Source organism: Bactrocera dorsalis, chromosome 3 (genome assembly GCF_023373825.1).
Source record: "Bactrocera dorsalis isolate Fly_Bdor chromosome 3, ASM2337382v1, whole genome shotgun sequence".
NCBI lineage: Eukaryota > Metazoa > Arthropoda > Insecta > Diptera > Tephritidae > Bactrocera > Bactrocera dorsalis.
In genome coordinates, this window is record NC_064305.1 from 47,549,693 (window position 1) to 47,571,461 (window position 21,769).

Here is a 21,769-nt window from a genome sequence, read left to right on the forward strand (position 1 = left end):
TCTCACCTCGTTTCTATGGAAAACATTGGAAAGGCTGACGGGCCTGTGCACTAGAGACTGAATTGCAAGAAATAGCATTTCTGGGACTCAGCATGCCCTTCGTAAAGGCTGGTCGGCCGACATTGCTCTTATTTATAAATCTGGGAGGAAGGCACCCTTCCCAATATCAAGGGAACCTTTAATAACGTACGAGCGAATTCGGTTAATGAAGTTCCTAATGAATATGATATCAAGGGAAATTTCAAACAAATCATACACGTAGCGTTGGCACAGTCAACCACACAACGCTAGTTGAGGACATTGTACAATCCAAGCTCTCTCCAGGGTTGAAGAGGTGGACTATGAATTAAATTATGAATAAAAGACACTTTATATTTTTATTGGGATAACTCGCATATTGGCCGGTATGTATATGCGGTACAAAGTCACCTCGAAGTTGTAAAATTTTTATATTAAGTACATATATGGGGGGTATAAGTATGTAGTAAAAGGGAAGTATTGGTCCCATTTAACCCATTTTTGACATACAGACACACCATTATAAGAGAAGAATTATCTTTTAATTCAAATTATATATGTATATTACACATTGACCGACATTTTCCATCAAAAGTCAGCTATAGGTACCGGGGCTAAATATTTGGTACCTAGGGGCTTGGACAATTTTTTTGGATTTGTGTACTGGAAACTGAACAAATAAAGTGGAACTTAAAATTGTGCTATGTAAGAAGTAGCTGTGGTTGTTGTCCGATTTCATAAATAATGCCACATAATAAATTTTGTCAAAATCGGTAAGTTGGGTCCCGAGTAGGGATGTCAATTCTTTTTTTTTTTTATCGATTAAGTAATCAAATGATTAATTACAAGATATAAAAAAATAATTGCAATTAATGTAAAAAAACCGATTAATCGATTAATTCCAATGTTTTCAAATAGTACTAAATTGCATAAAGACCAACACCAAGTTTCAGCGCCGAATCTTGTATTATAATGCTCTATCAGAGTCCCAGACATATCCTAAAAGAGAAAATGGCCTATATTTGAAGTTAAGTAGCACAATGACATTAAATTTTTCAAAATATGTACAGCAATCTTAAAGTAAAAGAATTCTCTTGCTTGAAAGATTATGTTTTGCAACTTTGCGTAAAAATAAAACCTATAAAATTTAGGAGACTATATTCTTATTTCAGACGTAAAAATTATGTTGGTATATACACAAAAACAAAAACGGAAATAAAATTAAAATATTAATGAAAATATGTTCATTGAAGTCAAGAAAATTTATTCTCTGTTCAACCAAGTTTGAAGGAAAAGCAATTTCGATGAACGTTTTGTTGTCAAATGATTGCGTTTTTCGGTCGCAGTTGCACCAGCTTTTGAGAAAAGCCGCTCAGCTGGTACTGAGGTACCAAGTAGATAACAATACTTTTTTGAAAGTTCCCAAGCATCAATAGTGTTTCGACTTAGTTCTAATACCTGACAATTCAAATAAAAGCTCAATTCATCTTGTGGAGATGCAAAATCGTTGTCCTTTCTCCTTCTTTTGTGCACTGGATTTTGTGAGGAGCCCAGAGGTCAAACTCATTCTCTACCGATTCCACTGACGACTCGCTGCCCGTTACCATAGTATCATCTGAAACTGTTATTTCAGTATGTAAAAACTTTATAACTGGAAGAAACGCTAATGAATGGGTCATTGAAATGAATTTTTTAGCTTTAGCGTCAACAAAGTCAAAAGGTAAATTATTCTTGATAACCATTTCCACTATTCCATGCCGTAGCTTTTGCCTTAATTTTAAATGCTGCAACGTATTTGATGTGTTATTAGAAAATTTTAAATTTTTGCAGCAAAGTTGACATTTAACGTAGTTACTGTTTATTTTATTAAAAAATTTACACACTACGCTTTTAACTCGCGCCATTGCTCTTCAAACAACTGAACGTAAAATGCATTTGTCTTAACTGTAAATGCAGTGTTACCAGACATTCATTTGTTGATATTAAACAACGTTGACATATTAGAATTTAACTACGTTTACATCGTTTCCAGTCATTAATGACTGATGCGACCAATTTCGACCCTTATACACTAATTTAGATGAACATAAAATGTATTAAATATCAAAATGCTATTTGCGATTATTTTGTAATTACTCGAGTAATAGTCGAGTAATTAGAAAAGGTGTTTCGATGCAATTAAATCGTAAATTTAATGAAAATAATCGATTAATTTAATCAAATGATTAATCGTTGCCATTCCTAGTCCCGAGGTCCGACTGCCCCCATCTACTAACTCGAAATTGTTTTGTAATACGGAATCTACATGCCAAGTTTCATCGAGATATCTAAATTTTTGCCCAAGTTACAGCTTGCTCGGACTGACAGACAGACAGTTAACCGGATTTCGACTTTTCTCGTCATCCTGCTCATGTATATATACATAATCCTATATCTATCTCACTTAGTTTTAGGTGATACATACAACCGTACAAAAAAGACCGTTCAAATTTAATGGGGAATACTTATTATCATTCGAATTAACATTCTTTGACATTTATTTTTTTAATATTATCTCTTTCAAATGATGGCTGCGGCTACATCTCAGATGGCCCCTCCTTTGAGACTCACTCGATCATTTCGACTGGTAACTGGCGAATGGCACGCGAGTTGTAATTATTGAACGCGTGTTCAATACTAAATTTTTGTTAAATTTAAGTTTAACTCGTTGACCGGTGAATACTGAACTTTAGTTCAAATATTCTAATTAATACTAAACTTCGGTTTAGTGAATCGCGAATAGAAAAACTCGACTTGTCCGATTAACCGTCAAAATTCTTCTGTCAGTTTATTTAGAAATTTTACTTAAGCTAGGTTTTACTTTCTATTACAATCTTTTCTTTCTTTATATATTTTTGTTATTTGTTATATTGGCGCAACCACTTGTAGTTGCAACAATATTTGTCAAGTGGCCTACTTCTCACATTGTATCAATTGCCTTCCCTTAAATGTTTACGTTGCACTATTTATTTCGAAGTTAATTTCTTTTTGTCTTTTGTTGTCAGAATATTTGTTTGAATATATAAAATACGGAAATGCAATGTGATCTAGTGTAAGTGCGTACTCATAACCCGTCATAAAGCATTGTATGTAAACTCGTAAAATTATAAATTTTTACACTTGTTTAAAAAATTGTTGTTGTATTTCATACAAAAATGAATGTGCACATTTACAATTCTCAATGCTATGTTTTCGAATCGTTATAACTTTATGAGACTTGTGAAAACCCTAAGCGTTAAAAATAGATGTGAAATTGTGGAGAATATCAGTGGGGACTTTGGCTTCGTTAGGCATCAAAACATCTTCTACAAGAAACAAGCTCCAAACAATCGATGGGACTATCTAAAGTAACAGTCGCGTAGCTACAACTTCGGGCGCCCGGGGCCAAGGACGTTCTGCCACCCCCCTTTATCTACGTACCTATAAGTTTCATGAGGTGGTTCAAACAAAAGTGAATTTTTACAAAATATCTTCTGTATTAAGTATATAAAATTTAGGAACTAGAAGCCACGCAAATTCTGAAGTTCCAAAGTTCTCACAATACGGTTTTTGAAGAAATTGATAGTTAATTTACAAGACATCTTATTAAAAGCCATAGAAAAAACCCATTTTCGCCCTATATCTTGTACACTTTTGACACAATTTGCAGGAATTTTTGCCCGAATTGGAGTTTTTAAAAATTTGTTGATTTGTATGTACATATGCGTATGTACAAGATCGAATCCCCTACACATTTACACAATTTTTAATTATTATTAACACACCCTCACAAATAATTTAAACATGTAAAAAGTCAATCAGCTGTGTCTTTTGTTTGTTTTATAATACAAGTTCATCACTCAACAGCTTTTCTGTAAAAACAAAACAAAAGGAGACAAACTGATTACGAACTCATCACCGATTATGGAAAACGAGGCATGTAAAAGTATACATACATATGTACGACATTATAACATGAATGTTTACTATATGTTTATTTATTTGTTGCGAAAATTCGAATTCAAAGAAAAAGAAATTGGGTACGCGCGTGTAAATGTAAAAAGTTTTGAATTAATTAAATTTTATTATAAATTTTAACCATACACATTTAGTAAATGTGATATATCCGTAATTTAAAAAGGTGACTAAACGAAATAAATTTCAATATAAAAAAATACATTTAGTTCTTATATGAGCCGAGAAAAAAAAGCTTTTAATCTCAGTGCACCGAAATTTGCCGAAATTCACTTGGGAGGGGCCAGAAACGATTCTTTTACATATGACTCAAGCAGCTCATGACTTCCGGTCTTTGACCAAATATCCTCTAGGTAGCCTAAGAACATCCGCTTGAAGGTGAGCTACAGTGAGAATGCGAAATATCCCCCACATAGGGTTGTGCGCTGGGTTTGGGACCCGCCAACAGTACCAGTGAAAACTAAACGACAGCCCCGGATGAGAGACCCCACTTTTGATGACGACCGTGGCAAACGAAATAAGGACTACGATTTGAGAGCATGCACCTGGAATGTCCGGTCCCTTAATTGGGAAGTGCCGCTGCCCAGCTGGTTGATGTCCTCGTGAAAATAAAGGCTGACATCACCGCCGTCCAAGAAATGCGATGGACGGGAAAAGGGCAAGACGAGTAGGTACTTGTGGCATTTACTACAGTGGCCATATAAATGAGCGCAACTTTGGTGTGGGATTCGTGGTGGGAGAGAGACTCCGTTGCCGAGTACTATCATTCACTCCGGCGAATGAACGTCTACCCACAATCCGCATCAAAGCAAGGCTCTTCAACATATCGCTGATTTGCGCCCACGCCCCGACGGAAGAGAAGGACGATGTGACCAAAGATGCCTTTTATGAGTGCTTGGAGCGCACCGATGAGAGCTGCCCCCGCCACGATGTCAAAATCATGCTTGGTGACTTTAACGCCAGGGTGAGCAAAGAAGGTATCTTTCCCACTACGATCGGTAAATTCAGCCTCCACGAGGAAACATCCCCAAATGGGTTGAGGCTGATCGACTTCGACGGTGCCCGAAATATGGTCATCTGTAGTACTAGATTCCAGCATAAGAAGATTCGTCAAGCTACCTGGCTGTCTCCGGATCGAAAAACTATCAACCAGATCGATCATGTTGTAATAGACGGAAGACACGTCTCCAGTGTTTTAGATGTGCGTCTCGGACCACTATCTTGTTGCAGCCAAGATTCGCACCCGCTTCTATGCAGCAAAAAACGCACGTCAAAAAACACAAGGAATGCTCGACGTAGAGAAGCTGCAATCACAACAGACAGCCGAACGATTTTCTACTCAGCTTGCACTCCTGCTCTCTGAGAGCACTCGTCAACATAACGTATAAGGGAAATGTGGGACGGCATTTCAAACTCCTTACGTAAAGCTGCAGCAGAAACCATTGGTTTTCGGAAAATGCAAAAGAACAACTGGTACGACGAGGAGTGCCGTGTCGCAGCGGAGAGAAACAGGCTGCCTACCTCGCAACGTTACGATCGACCACAACACGTGCAGAATGGGATAGATACTGAGAGTTGAAGAGGGAAGCGAGACACATTTGCAGACAGAAAAAGAAAGAGGCCGAAATGCCTGAGTACGAAGAGCTTGATAAGCTGGCCGACAGGGGTAATGTTCGAAAATTCTTCGAAAAAATGAGGCGGCTTACAGAAGGTTTCAAGACCGGAGCATACCCCCAAAGGCGATCTAGTCACCGATGCCTAGAGCATACTTAAATTATGGAGGGAACACTTCTCCAGCCTGCTGAATGGCAGTGAACACATAACGCCAGGATAAGGCGAACCCGATTCCCCAATCGATGACGATGGAGCAGACGTTCCATTGCCCGACCATGAAGAAGTTCGAATAGCAATTACCCGCCTGAAGAACAACAAAGCGGCGGGAGCCGATGGATTGCCGGCCGAGCTATTCAAACATGGCGGCGAAGAACTGATAAGGAGCATGCATCAGTTTCTTTATAAAATATGGTCGGACGAAAGTATGCCCAACGATTGGAATTTAAGTGTGCTATGCTCAATCCATAAAAAAGGAATCAACAAACTGATTGGACCTTATCAGTGTGGATTTAGATCTGACAAAGCAACAACCGGCCTGATGTTCACCATGCGCCAAATCTTGGAAAAGACCGGTGAGAGGAGAATCGACACACACCATCTCTTCGTCGATTTCAAAGCTGTTTTCGACAGCACGAAAAGGAGCTGCTTTTATGCCGTGAAGTCTGAATTTGGTATCCTCGCAAAACTAATACAGCTGTGTAAGCTGACGTTGAGCAGCACCAAAAGCTCCGTCAGAATCATATTGATATCGGCCTCAACACCCGCGCCGTCAGTACTGCTTTCTCCAGACTGGACAAGGAAGCAAAACAAATGGCTCTTGCAGTGAACGAGGGCAAGACGAAATATCTCCTGTCATCAAACAAACAGTCATCTTACTCTATGCGTCACTCATAATTCACGTCCTGCTATATGGTGCAGAGGCTTGGACGATGACAACAACTGATGAGTCGACGTTGCGAATTTTCGAGAGAAAAGTTCTGCGAAAGATTTATAGTCAATTGCGCGTTGGCCACGGCGAATATCGCATTCGATAGAACGATGAGCTCTATGAGATATATGACGACATTGACATAATTCAGCGAATTAAAAGACAGCGGCTACGCTGGCAAGGTCATGTTGTCCGAATAGAAGAAAACACTCCAGCTCTGAAAGTATTCGACGCAGTACCCGCCGGGGAAGGACCCGCCGGGGAAGGACCGAGTGGAGAAGGACCTGGCTTCGCTTGGAATATCCAATTGGCGCCACGTTGCGAAAAGAAGAAACGAATGGCACGCTGTTGTTAACTCGACTATAATCGCGTAAGCGATGTCTACGCCAATTAAAAAGAAGAAGAAGAAGATGTGATATTGATGTGAGTTCTGATTGCGATCCAGATGTGGAAGAATGGAGCACATATATAAGTGATTGCGACAGCCAAGATACCATTCTTAGTGATAATGACAATGCGAAAATATTAGTAGAAAATGATAAATCCTTTGATTTGCTTTGATTTGTTTCAAACCTGGGGTTAATACTCAAACTATTCCAAGTGGCGCGTTTTTATATAGAGGAATTCAAAACTGTTTTGAGAAAAATTCATTTCCTCACCTTGAAATAAAAGATAGCATTGTGCTTGATATGGGAATGGGGATGGTTTTAGATTATTCAAAAGTTCGAACAATGTATTATGGCCAATTTTAGCGTCTAACGTTGATTTTCCAAACGTATTGGTAGTAGCACGTTTTTTTTGGAACAAAAAAGTACTGAAATATCAACGATTTCTTAAAAGACTTTTGTGAAGAAGTAGCTTATTTAAAAGAAAACGGTCTTCAGGTAGGTTCTTATCCTGATAAAAACAAATTTAACACTTCTTTATTTTGCTGCGATTCTCCCCCTCGAGCTTTTGTCACAGGTGTGCAAACGCACATAGGAAAAAGTAGCTGTTCGAAATGCGACGGAATCGGAGATTACAAAGAGAGAAGAGTCTGTTTTTCAAAAACTTATAAGTTCATTTCAGAACTGATTTGTCTTTTAAAACTAGAATTGACAGATCACATCATATTACTCAATTTCAATTTACAGAAACCATTTTATTATTAGGTAATTTCCCAATTCCCAATTTCCATTACAGCCAATGCATCTTGTAGATATTGGTGTCTGTAAAAAGTTGCTTCAGTTGTTTATTAAAAAGGTAATATAAATGTCAGCAAAGTTAAAGAAAAAAAGCTTTTCTCTCTAATTTAGTTACTTTTGAGCTTGGCAGGATATGTTGAAGTTTAGATGAAATTCGCAATTGGAATGCGACAGAGTTTCCCTGCCAGCCACGGCTAACAACTTTTCTCAAATATTTCAATACAATTACACATTTTTTCTCATGCACTAACACCAACGCACATGTTCGGGTTATTTTTTGTTTGCCTAAATGCGATGAAAGAAAGTTTCTTTCATTTCTTGATTTATTTCAATGAGTGCGAATGAGAAAACATAATTGTCTTTAGTGCCAAAAGAAAATCTCAAAAAGGGTAATAAAAAAAACGATTAAAAGACACATGTCATTCGTGCTCGTGCAATGCATTTTATATGGATTTTTTTTTAAATAATTTGCGAATAATTACTTCATTTGTTTTATAGCATTGGAAATCAGGACAGAATTGAAATAGGCGCAGCAGCAATATCACGTGAATCACAAATATAAATTGTTAAGTAAGTATATACTATGTGAAAATAAGTGAGTTGTGCTGAACATATATGTAGATATATAAATGGTTAGAATCTTCACGCGGCTTATGGCGTGCTCACTACTTTTGAAGGTTCCAAAACCTACTGTTTCATTAGTTTTTTCGCCACTTTTGGCTGGCAGGGTTAGGCTGTTTTTATTGGATATAGTCATATTTGTCCTAAAAGGCTGTATGTGTGAAAAATCATATAATACTGAAGCTAATGTTGCCCAACAAATATTACAAGAGTTCTTTGATATATTTGGGAGTATATACGGAGCCCATTTAGTTAGTTATAACTTGCATGGTTTACTGCATTTAACTGACTGCGTTAAGCAATTCGGTTTCTCTCAAGCGACAAGTCAGAAATAACAGCGTTCATTCATACTTCGCATTAATTGAATCCATTGATAATTGGTAAATCCGCAAATACTCGTTGCTTCAAAGGGGTTTAAAACCCATTGGAATATGCTAACTTGCAAAAGTCTTGGATGAATTTAGAGCTATTCTTCCGCTAGTTCCATCATTCGTTTATTAAGCAGGTAAATTTTTTTTATCATTTTAAATTTTTAAGTGTGCGAAAATATTTTTCAGGTTCGGAAATTTTTACTGAAAATAATTTACCATCAAGGGCGTTATTGCTGATAGATAACTGTACTGCACATAAACCAATTGACAATTTACAGTCAGATGACCACCTAACGTGACAGCCCGTGGGTCAAAATCGCTTTAGACTGCTTAAGTTAGGATACCGGGCTAAACTGTTATGGAACATTGTAGCACAAGAAAACATTTCGGTTGAGAATATTTTGAAAAGACATTCAATTCGTGATGCCATCTGGCTGCTTAAATCAGCATGGGATGAATTGCCAAGAGCTGAGCTTATAAAAGCTTGGAAAAATAAAAAGCAGTGGGACGATGATCAATATGAAAGCGAAGACGAAATTCCTCGGTGGTGTTGACGTCAGCAGAGAAGACATCGAAAATTGGAACGGCGACTCAAATACGGAAGATGATGAAGATTTCGAAGTGTCTGGCAATGAAGTTGAAAAACCAGTTATCGAAGAAGATATGTAACAGCAGAAAGTGAGTTTTTCGGAAGCAATTGAATGTGTCAATACCTTGATAAAGTGGTATGAAAGCAATAATGATGCACATATCACATCTTATTAATATGCGGACGAAAATTGTCTACATCTATTACACAAAAGAAAAGAAAGAAACAAGCTATGCTCATACAAAAAATTTTAAATCGCGTATGAAACATATAAATACAATATTGTGGAAATTGATTTCCGGGAAACCCAAATCAATTTGGTACATTACATACATATGTACATCCAAATATATGTATGAAGAGTATATAGTTATACAAATGTTAGTTAATAAGAACAAGAAGCGAAGCAAGTAGCGAAACAAAAAGTAAACAAAGCACTACACCGAAAAAAGTTTTCATAAATAAAAATTTTGTTTATTTTAGTTTATTCAATTATTTTATTAATGTCAATTTCATATTCATAATTTTTGATTCTCATTAAATCGAATATATGTTTGTCCGTTAGGTGGTTTCTATATTTATTTTGGATTATTTTAAGATTGGAAAAGGCAGCTTCACAGTTGTAGGTTGAACCAAACATAGAATAAAGCTTGTAGATCTCGTTTATTGTGTTCTTATATAAAGTTGAATCCAGTTTCTTCCAAAGCTCCAAACCGCTCCCCAATGGCACAGTTACGCTCCTTTGCAGACTCCTTAGTTCAGTTTGAAGAGGTTATTTTTGCTGACTTATGTCACATGTAAGTGGGCTATCGTGGAGAATAATAATGTAGCTAATTTTATCAAAATCCTTGAATCTCTTATTGAAATCAATAACGATTGATTCCAATACTTCCACATATTCATCCAATTTACTCACGTTTGCTATTTCCAATATTATTTCTTCTGTACGTGGTAAACTTGTGACATTTTTCTCCTTAAGTTCGCTAATAAAAATATTTAATTTTCTTTAAATTGGTCAACATTATTAATAAGTTCCGATATAAATTTATTTTTGCCTTGTAAAGCGAGATTTAATTCATTTATAAAGCTGGTAATATCACTCAGAAAGGCAAAGTCTAGTTGGAAATCTTTGTTGGACATTATGTTCGCTAAGCTTAAAGATTCCTCATCATTGAGCTCTTGGAGGAAAAGTTGGACTTCATCTTTGAGATTAAACAATCTTTGCACACTTTTCCCACAACTGAGCCATCTAACTTCGGTATATAGAAGCCGGTCTTGATAATCCGAAGATAGTTCTTCAAGAAAAAATTTAAACTTTCGGTGGCTCAGAGCGTGGTATCCGCCTCTTATTTTATTAGTTATTTTGATGGAAACTTCCATGGCTTTAACAATATTTAATTTTTTAGCAAATAACGCCCGCTGATGGATTATACAATGGAATGTGAGTATGTTGATTTTTTTTTTATAAAAATATTCCACAAGTCCTTTGTTTTTTCCCAACATAACTTTTGCCCCATCAGTACAAATAATGCTCAGTTTTTCAATGTCTAACAAATTTAAAACATTTTCCTCAATAGCTTTATAAATTATTTCCCCTGTGACATTTTTGAGGAGAGATATCACAATTATAACTTCTTCTACTGTTTCGAAATTGCTTCCCACTGATTTTGCAGAAACAATAAGCTGACATATATTATTTGTATCTGTGGTTTCGTCAAATGATAAGGAAAAAACATACAATTTCTAAGTCTATCTAATCTAATATACAGTACAGAGAAAAATCTTGTACTTACCGCAGTAGACAAATTTTCGAAATACGCCCAAGTTAGATTAATAGAATCAAAAGCAATAGAGGATATCAGAGAACCCTTGCGACAAATACTTTTTTCCTTCGGTGTACCAAAAACCATAGTTATAGATAATGAAAAATCTTTAAACTCAGCCTCAATACAATTTATGGTCGAAGACCAACTTGGTATTAACATTTTCAAAACACCCCCCTACGCTAGCAAAGTCAATGGACAAGTCGAAAGATTTCACTCCACACTTTCTGAAATTATGCATTGTCTTCAAACCGAACGCACCCACCGCTCATTTCAAGAACTTTTAGATCGTTGCACCTACGAATATAATTACTCAATACATTCTACAACCAGAAAAAGACCAACTTTTTTTGGAAGACGCGTTTCAATAGACCCACAGCAATATGAAAACTCAAGACGAGAAAATATCCAGACACTAAGAAAATTACAGATGAAAGACTTAGAAATTCACAATAAAACTAGAAATCCAATAAAACCTCCGCCCCAGGAGAAATAATATATGTTAAAATAAATAAACGAACACGCTCGAAACTAACAGCAAGATATAGAAAAGAAATTGTAAAAGAAGACAAATCCAGTCGTAATCACAGAAAAAGGACGAACAGTACACAAAAGCAATATCAAGACCTAGCTACATATCATTCTTTATTTTAATTTTTCAGATTTTTCGTACATTTGGTGTACGCTGAATTTAGGATAATAGACTATACAAACTCACAACTAGCCACGTTTAGAACAGGACCAGTAAAAATTCAAACAGGAACATTCCGACTGATACACAAAGTGGACATAGACGAATACCAGAACGCACTAAACAATTTAAGTAATTCAATTAGGACTAAAGTTAAAGAAGAAACCCCACTCCTTCCTATCCTCATCAATGAACTAAAACTGACACAGACATACTTAAATAGGCTAAAACCAAAGAGATTTAGGAAATCAGTAAACGAATTAGGAACAGTCTGGAAATGGATTGCGGGAAATCCTGACCACGACGACTTAATAATACTAGAAAATCATATTAATGATATAATTAAAAATAATAACGAACAAATAACAATCAATAAAGTAATTTTCGACAGAATAAATAATATTTCTACACTCTTATATATAAAAATGAATCGCAAAATGTGTTGGTAAGCGCATAACTCAAAAACGCCTGGACAAATTTTGCCAATTCTTTTTTTTAAATGTTCGTTGAGGCTCAAGGATGGTTTTTACGGCAAGAAACCCCCGAATAATTGCCGGAAAACCCCTAAAACAACCATTTTATTTTTCCCATACAAACGAATGTTTGTTTGTTAATTAGTAACGCTAAGGGAACGACGGAACCAATCTTGAGGAAATTTTCAGAGAATGTTCTGTGTGGATCGGGGAAGGTTTAGAAATAAAAAACTTGAATGCTTTTCGTGAGGAAAAGTCGGAAAATTGGACGATTCCAAAAAGTAAATTTTTTCCATACAAATTTGTTTTGTTTTTTTTTTCAATTATTTGAATCGTTCAAATTTGTCGTTTGCTTCAAAAATTTTTTGTAATTATTCAGTGAAAATGTTTTGTGTGTTGCACACAAAGTGATCAATTACAGATTGAAATTTGTAATATCGGTCGGTGTTCTTTTTTCATCAACGTAAGTCAGCCTCGACCAGCTCCTACTATTTTTAGTCTTCGTTTTTTCACACCTACAGTTGAGCGATCGTTTTTTCACATCAACATGCCCGAAGCTTCGCAGCAAATTAGACACTCGCTACGGCAAAATTTGTTCTTGCACTGAGCAAAAAAATTGATCAATTTTTATGTATGAAAATGAAAATAATCTTGCGCAATGTATGTTGTGCAAGAGTACTTTTAAGAGTAAGCGTCTTTTCAATTTAGAAAAGCATTTTTTAAATTCTCATAAAGATATTTCTAATCTTGAAATTTCCGAAAGAGAAAACAAATTAGCGAATTTAAAAAAAAATGAACATTTACAAAGCAGTTGATACTGAAGAAAAGGGTAAACAAAAGAAAAAGGCGTCGTTTATAGTATGTAGCTCTTTATTTTCGGTGTAGCTGCTTTGTTTACTTTTTGTTTCGCTGCTTGCTTCGCTTCTTGTTCTTCTTAACTAACATTTGTATAATTTTGTGCGTGTGGTAGTTTGGTCGACACTGACATAAGTACATTAGCAGCGCAAGGCACTTGACCGAGTACTCCCAAGATGCGATAATACATACGTGCGGTATTATGGATCGCGGTGAATCAGCAAGCGATCGTCACGATGTCACATCAAGACTTTTCAAGCAACAGCTTCGATGGACTTTATCTAGAAGCAACGTATATATGTTGCGATTAGATACTAGATGTACTCTGTTGAGTGGCAAAAGAGAGGTTTGCCCCACGCACACATTCCTTTTTGGATGGTGGTTACACCAGATGAAATTGATGAAATGATTTCTGATGCAGAGAAAGATCCAGTATTATACGAAGTGATGAAAACCATTATGGTTCACGGGCCTTGCGGATATCACAATCCCACTTCACTTCGATTTGTATGTCTGACAATAAATCCACCAAACACTATCCACGTGCTTTTCTTTCGGAAACACAAACAAGAAATGATGGCTGTACTGTACTGTACTTTATCGGCGTTGCTCACCACACGACAATGGCAGAACATTCAGCTTTCAATTTAGAAGAGTGAATATCGAAGTTGACAACACACGGATCGTACTATATTCACCACTGTTGTCTAATTCACATTCAAAAGTCATGTCAATGTTGAGTATCGCAGTTTGGTGTAATCGATAAAATACGTTTTTAAGTACATGACCAAAGGAAGCAACATGGCGGTTATTGGTCTTGAACGATACGGTTGATACGTGAACTGCACTAAAGCACTTTGTAGCGCTTTCCGACTGTTGTGCGTCTCGCAGTTAATTTGGAGAATGGCCAAAGAGTGTATTTCAACCCAGGGAATACAGTACAGCCAATGGAAACACCGCTAGCAACAAAATTAACATTTATGAGTTTTTGCTCAACTCGATATTATGCATGGAATGCATCGTTGAAGAAATAATTACGCAGAAAGCAAGGCCAACCAGTAAATGGACATCCAGGTGTGTTATCAATTAATGCTATGAGATGAATTTACACAATCCACCCGAAAAACGACGATTGCTTCTACCTTCGGTTGCTATTGATAAATGTGCGCGGTTCAACTTCATATGAGTCTGTGTGCGTACTGTGAATGATACGGTGTGTGCAACTTTTTGAGAAGCAAGCCAGCAATTACAATTGCTGGAAAATGATAATCACTGGAATGAAAATGATGTTCGCACACTTTTCACGATAATAATTTCGACATATCAGCCTCCAAATCCGCGTCTATTATGGGATACGAACAAAAATGACATTGCCGAAGACATTTTACATCTAAAAATTGAATATGGATAAATTCCGGTTGATACTTCCGGTGGTTTGGTATAAATTCCATTTGCCGTTTATCGATTCACGAAAGATGAACTCATCAAGAATTGTTGAGACTTAAACTGGAAGATTCAAAGTCAAATTCCGGAAGAATTGCGCTCATACAAATCGATCGATCGTCTTGACAATGAAGACGACGCCGTGAATTATCCAGTGGAGTTTCTAAATTCTGTGGAGGGGCTTTGTATGCCAGCGCATCATTTGCGTCTCAAAGTTGGATCTGTCGTTATTATGCTTCGCAATCTACAAGCGCCGAAACAAGTCGAAACTGTGTAATGGAACCCGACTGATTGTGACGCAGCTATCGAATACAAAGGGGCAGAATGCTTGATTCTACGAATTTGTTTGAGTTCTCACGATTTGCCATTTCAGTTCAAACGGATTCCGTTTCCGTAAAAATAGCATTTGAGATGACAATCATCAGGACAGAAGGATAGTCGCTAGAAGTGTATGGCATAAATTTTGCGCTGCTATGTTTTTTACACGGCCAAAAATACGTGGCGTGCTCACGAGTTGGAAAACTATCTTCTCTGTACATTTACGCACCGGAAGCTGCGTAACATTGAAAATAAAATAAATGATAAATTTAATTTTCTTTTCATTACAAAACACGCAGGAAAACGGGTGCGGGGTCAGCTAGTATCAAATAAAATTTTAAAAGAAGTACGAACAAATGAAGTTGTACAACATAATGTTGCTATTGAAATTAAATATAATAAAAGATGAGATAATTAATATAGACTATGCAATACATTGGGCAAAAGCCGGCATAGTTAATTCTTATATTTGGTCAAATGAAGAATTAAATATATTAAAATATACACTAGGGAAAAATAACTTTACACTAAATAATATTGAAGAATCTATCGAATTAGCAAATGTTAAACTTGCATAAAATGAAACTATGTTACTATACATTATTGGAATACCGTTATCTAATAAAGATCTTTGTGAATCAATTATGATAAAACCAATAAAAATAAAAAGGAATATAAATAAGATTCCATTTGAAAATGTAATAGCGTGTAAGAATAATAAAATATTTGGTATAAGGAACAAATGTAAAAAATATAATAGTATAAAAATATGTAATAACAAAAATATTATAGACATAAGCAACACTACCTGTGTCCCTCGTCTACTAAAGAGCAAACCGGCAGAATGCATTTTAATAAATAATCAGCACATACCATCGGTAGAAAATATATCACCTGGCATTATATTACTAAACCAATATAACGGTACAGTAAAAATTGACAGTCAAAGTATACATCTTTCCCGATCATATGCAGTAAAATACTAATTCCACGGTGTGGATAGAAAACCAAACATACTCATTTAACGAAAAACCGTTAGCAGCAATTTTACAACCAAATAAACCATCGTTTCAAGAAGAAGAAATTTTAAGTTTGGAGATGATGAAGGAGCTTCATCTGAACAACACACATCATCTGGAAAAATTAAAAATAGTCAACACTGCAGCTTTAATTACCAATTTTTCGCTCATAATCATCTGTATGATGTGCATTATCGTAATTATCACCATTTTGAGTCTAAAAAATAAATGCAAAGCAAGTATAACAGAGCTATCAAATTACCATGTAAATGTTAATCTGAACGATCATAATGAAGGCAAAACACCTGAAATACCAACACTAGAAGGGTCAATAACTCTGACAGATCAAATGCAGCGAACAAACGGGGACGTTTGTTTTTGACGGCGGAGGAGTTAACACGAAACAATTTCATAATTATAGCTGACGCTAATATTTTAATAACAAATATAGCTGAGCTAATATTTCGCAATCAGAAATAAAGTTATAGCTGACAGTAATATTTTCGTCAACAACAGGAAGCGAACATCCGCCACGAGCCGCAAAGGTGCGATTCCATAGAACTGCAAGTTACGGGACAGGTAGATTAAGGTTACTTTTAGCCTAAGAAAGAATATGTAAGTCAGTTGCAATTTAAAGTTTAATAAAGAAGGTCATACGGACCCAATTAAACCACTTTTTTTCGGAGCTCTAGCAAAAAGCCCGATAACTTACACGCTCAAAGCAATGTGCTACAAAGCAAAAAAAAAAAATTAAAGATATTTCATATACTAAGTTCATTGCTGGGAGTGACAGTCTAATTCGATACTGAACTCGATTTTCATCTTCACCGATTCAAGACAATTCTGAATCGGTACTAGAAATCAAAAAAGAAAATCTAGGCAATTTCTGGACACGTTTCCAAGCTGCGTATGACGCAATCGTAGAATCTGACGAATCAGATCTCCTGGATTTAAATCCTCGGCTTGCTCAAAATACGAAAACTGCTTAGACCAGTACAAGGAAACGAGAGCTATGATCTCCGATCAATTGAGATTAATTAAAGCAATTACACCTACTCTACAACCGAGAGTAGAGCTGCCACAAATTCAAAGCCAAGAGGCAAGTTCAGGAATTCAGCTTAAAGTGCCAGCATGCGATACAGAAATATTTCACGGAGGTTATGAACAATGACCGTCCTTCCGAGACATGTTTACGGCTGTGTACATAAACCATCCTAAATTATCACTAGCGCAAAAATTGTATCATCTCAGATACAAAACCAAAGGTCAAGCAGGCGTAATAGTCAAACAGTTCGCATTAAATGACTACAATTTCAATTTGGCTTGGGAAGCTCTAAAAGAAGGATACGAGAATGAAAGAATATTGGTCGACAAACAAGTGACCATATTAATGAATTTACCAAAAATTCAGAACGAAACAAGTGAAGAATTTATAACACTTCAATCTACTGTTTCAAATTGTTTGTCGGTTCTATCGACACAGAATATTCCCACAGACAATTGGGACCCAATACTGGTAAATATATGCTCCGCGGCATTACTAGAAAAATCTTCGCTTTTGTGGGAGCAATCGCTCTCATCACGAAGAAAATGCCTAACGTGGCAACAAATGATAGATTTCTTAACTACCCAATATGAGATTGCGGAAAGGGTAGATAAAAAAGCGGTCAGAACAAAAAACGTTCAGCATGACCTAAATCGAAGTTTCATTAAACCCCAAGCTAGTAACAACAACAATTTAAACAGAAGCTTTTGCCGCTAGTAGAAGCGCAACTCCCGAAATACAAAATCACGAAATTTGCCAAGAGACACCATGCTGCTCAAAGGCATTAAAAACTCAAACGCTACACAGCGAGAATCAAAGTAGGGTACTACTACCCACAAGCTAGCAGATCGTAACTGCAACACCACCGCTCAAATAGATCTTCTATTAGGCAGCGACCTTATACCTCAAACTATTCTAGAAGGGGTTGAAAAAATTTCAAACACCCTTCTAGCTCAAAATACTAAAGCCCCATTGGATACTAAGTGGACTAGTGACAGAACCAGTTACCATCATGACAACCCAAGTGGAAGAAATATCCAATGAATTTCTTAATTCACAATTAAGGAAATTTTGGGAGTTAGAAGAACTCCCCTCCCACTTCAATTACAACGCCAGAAGATCAGTATAGTGAAGACTTTTACAAAGCCACAACTACTTGATCAGGAAATCGTCGGGATGTCGTACGACTACCATTTAAACAACAATTTCCAGATACACTCGCCATAGGTCACTCTCGCACCTCTGCAATACAGCAGTTTCTAAGTATGGAAAGGAACCTACTTAAAAAAGGCGAACTCAAACAACATTATGATGGTGTCTTAGAAGAATACCTCCATTTAGGTCACATGGAGGAAGTAAGCCCATGCGAAAAAATCATAAAAGGCAAATATCACTCATTCTACTTGCCACACCATGCAGTAGTAAAGCCTGACAAAAAAACCAACAAAAGTTAGAGTTGGCTTTAATACCTCTAGATGCACTAGCTCGGAGAATTCTCTAAATTATATTCCATTCACGGGACCCACACTCCAACCAGATTTACAAATACATTTTCAATGGGGATGTCAAAAAAAAGTATCGACAAATAATCGTACATGAAAATGATCAAGATTTTCAGCGGATTATTTTCCGAAAATCTACCAGTAGTCCACTACGCGACTTTAAATTGAAAACAGTAACCTTTGGCGTAAACTGTGCTCCATATCTAGCCTTTTGTACACTACACGAACTGGCAGAAGACACAAAGTAAGAATTTCCTCTGGCAACCCAAGTCTTAAAAACACAAACGTATGTAGACGATATCCTGTCTGGGAGTCACAGCCTCCCACAAGCATATGAGTCCTTATCACAAGTGATAGCTCTCAACACCGCAGGGTTTCCTCTAAAAAAGATCACAGCTCATCACCCAAGTATCTTAAAAAATATACCAAACAATAACAAATAGGCTACTAATTTCCTTATATTCGAAAAAGAAAGTATAACAAAAACACTGGGTATCCAATGGAATGCGATATCGGACCAGTTCTCATTCACGGCAGAGTCAATAACCGCATTATCCGCCATAACAAAGAGGCAAATTTTATCCTCAATGGCAAAACTTTTCGACCCGCAGGATGGCTTTCGCCAATTATGACACAAGTGAAAATCCTGATTCAAGAATTATGGCTAGACGGAACAGACTGGAACGAACAAGTGACATCTCTTCGCTTAGAAAAATGATCCCAGTTTGCTAATAATCTGAAAGACATCTCGCAGATACAGATTCCACGGTGGGTAAACTATTCCCCCGAATACAAAATGGAACTACACGGCTTCTGCGATGCATTTGAAGAGGCATATTGTGCCACGACCTATGTGCGCACACAAAGCGGCACCGCAACCACAAGCCACCTACTAGCGGCGAAAGCAAAAGTCGCACCTCTAAAAAAGATAAGTCTACCACGGCTTGAACCCTGTGGCGCTCTGCTACTAGCAAAGCTGGTTTTCATGGTGCAGACTCACATGAACATGGAAAAATGCAAATTATGTCTATGGTCCGAATCCGAAATCGTTCTAGCCTGGTTAGAAAAGCCACCACACTCGTGGAAATCATATATTTCTAACCGAACCTCTCAAATACTTGACCTAGTAGGAGCACCCACATGGCGACACGTAGCCAGTGTCGACCATCCTGCTGATGTACAGAGGTACAAGAGAGTGCCAACCCCTGGATTTTGCCACCACCACGATATGGTGGAATGGCACCCGATGGTTAACCGAATCCACAGATTCTTGGCCACAATCGGCAATGCGCAACATAATCGCCCCAGAAAGTCGAAAAATCGACACCTATCATACAACAGTGGATGATAATGAAATCCTTGAAAGATTTTCATCGTTCCCCCAAGCCCTCAGAGTAGTCGCATATATGATCAAGTTCACAGAGCAACTTAAACTTAAAGCTAAAGAAGTAACTTACACCCATTGCGATAAATTGATGCACCAGGACTTACAAAATGCAAAGGTCACGCTTATCGCATCAACCCAAACGCCGATTGATAATAAGAGCTCACTCTTGGTTCTGAACCCATTTTTAGACACGACAGGTCTGCTTCGTGCCAATGATCGGCTCGCTAACTCAAACCTGACTTACAACGAACGCCACCCCATCATAATATCTGAGTAGTCTCCTTTTTCCACATTATTCCTGAATTACATCCATATATCAATGTTGCACGTTGAACATCGCCTCATGCAACATATGGTACGCCAAGAGTATTATATTCCCCGTCTTAAGTCTCAGATCAAGAAATGCATTTACATGTGCAAGATTTGCACTATGCACAAACAGAAGATGGGAACGCAGATATGGCAGCACTTCCACCTGAACGCTGCAATTTCGCTCTGCCTTTCACCACAACAGGTGTCGATTTTGCTGGGCCTTTTCAAATAAAAGCGTCCATGCTAAGATCTCCCATTCTCATGAAAGGCTATGTGTGTAGCAATTGGCAATTTATACCTCCAAGCGCTCCTCATATGGGTGGTTTATCGGAATCAACTGTAAAAAGCTCCATCATAATTTCAGTAGCCGATGGAAAGAAGACTATATAAAGAACCTCCACAAGAGGTACCGATGGAAAAGTATAGAAAATGCGCCAAAAGTTGGAGATTGTGTCCTGATTCATGACGATTACCTGCCACCTACCGAATGGCGGCTGGGCCGCATAGAGAAGCTTTACCCAGGCTCCGACGGTCATATTCGCGTCGATCTCTGTACACAGTCCAGAAAGCTAACAAGACCGCTCGTCAAACTATGCTTCTTACCGATCGCCGATAACCGTGAAACGAAAACCGATAAACCGCTAAAATAAACCGAATATAAAAAAAAATAAAATTTATATATATTTAAAATAACCCCCGAAATAACATAAGTAGTCGATTAACCTAGCGACCCACTCATGGCGCATAACGTGGCAGCCATGCTCATGTGGCCTATATGCAACAAAATTCTAATTTTAATAACACTCTTCCATACAGATCAATATGGATGCAGACATGCCAACAGCCCCGACACCAGCCACTCGTTCGGCTGTCAATGTGCCACGCCAAGCGGCTGCTCCAGTTGCAGTGCCCCGAACCACCACACCAGCGGCACCTCGGAGTAGGACGGTAGCATTGCCGTCAACCCCCGCGCTAGTAGCAGAACTACAGCGCCTTCGATGCCCTATATGTCGTCGACCCCACCGGCTGCCTCAATACTCATCTTTAAGGGATTGCCACCTCAGCAACGCCAGCTGGTCGTCCAGGCGCATGGCCATTGTCTCAATTGCCTGACGCCTATCCACCAAACCCACGAGTGTACCTCGGGCAACCTGTGCCAGATTTGTATGCAGCCGCATCACACCATGTTGCACCGAACCTCTGTGAACGACACCAGTCAACATCCTGCCGGCCGCAACCGCGGCACAGTACGACGACCGCCATTAAACCGGGATGCAAGGTCCCGCCGAACAATCATCATCCCGTGCCCGGCGGCCACATAATGGGCCGTCAACGCGACGCCAGCAGCCAGTGGCGTCGTAGCCACTCTCCAGCAACTTTAACGAATTCTAGGCTAGGAAAAATGCATTTGCCCATGAAAAGAAAGCGTTATGCAGACGTAAAGACCATTCAAAAGGCTTGCACCGGCTACTGGCGGCCATACCGGTCAACGAGCTAAAACATTCGTTCGAAATGCTTTTGGACCGTACCAAAGGCTGTATTGAAGCAGAAGGAGACTATTTTGAATAAAATAAATTTATTTT

The 21,769-nt window shown here is 37.8% G+C and overlaps 1 protein-coding gene across 13 annotated transcripts in view; it reads right to left on the reverse strand.

Moving 5' to 3' along the window:
• Nucleotides 1-21,769, reverse strand: part of LOC105228775 (obscurin) — a 369,554-nt gene that overhangs the window by 148,294 nt on the left and 199,491 nt on the right. The window lies entirely within an intron of this gene.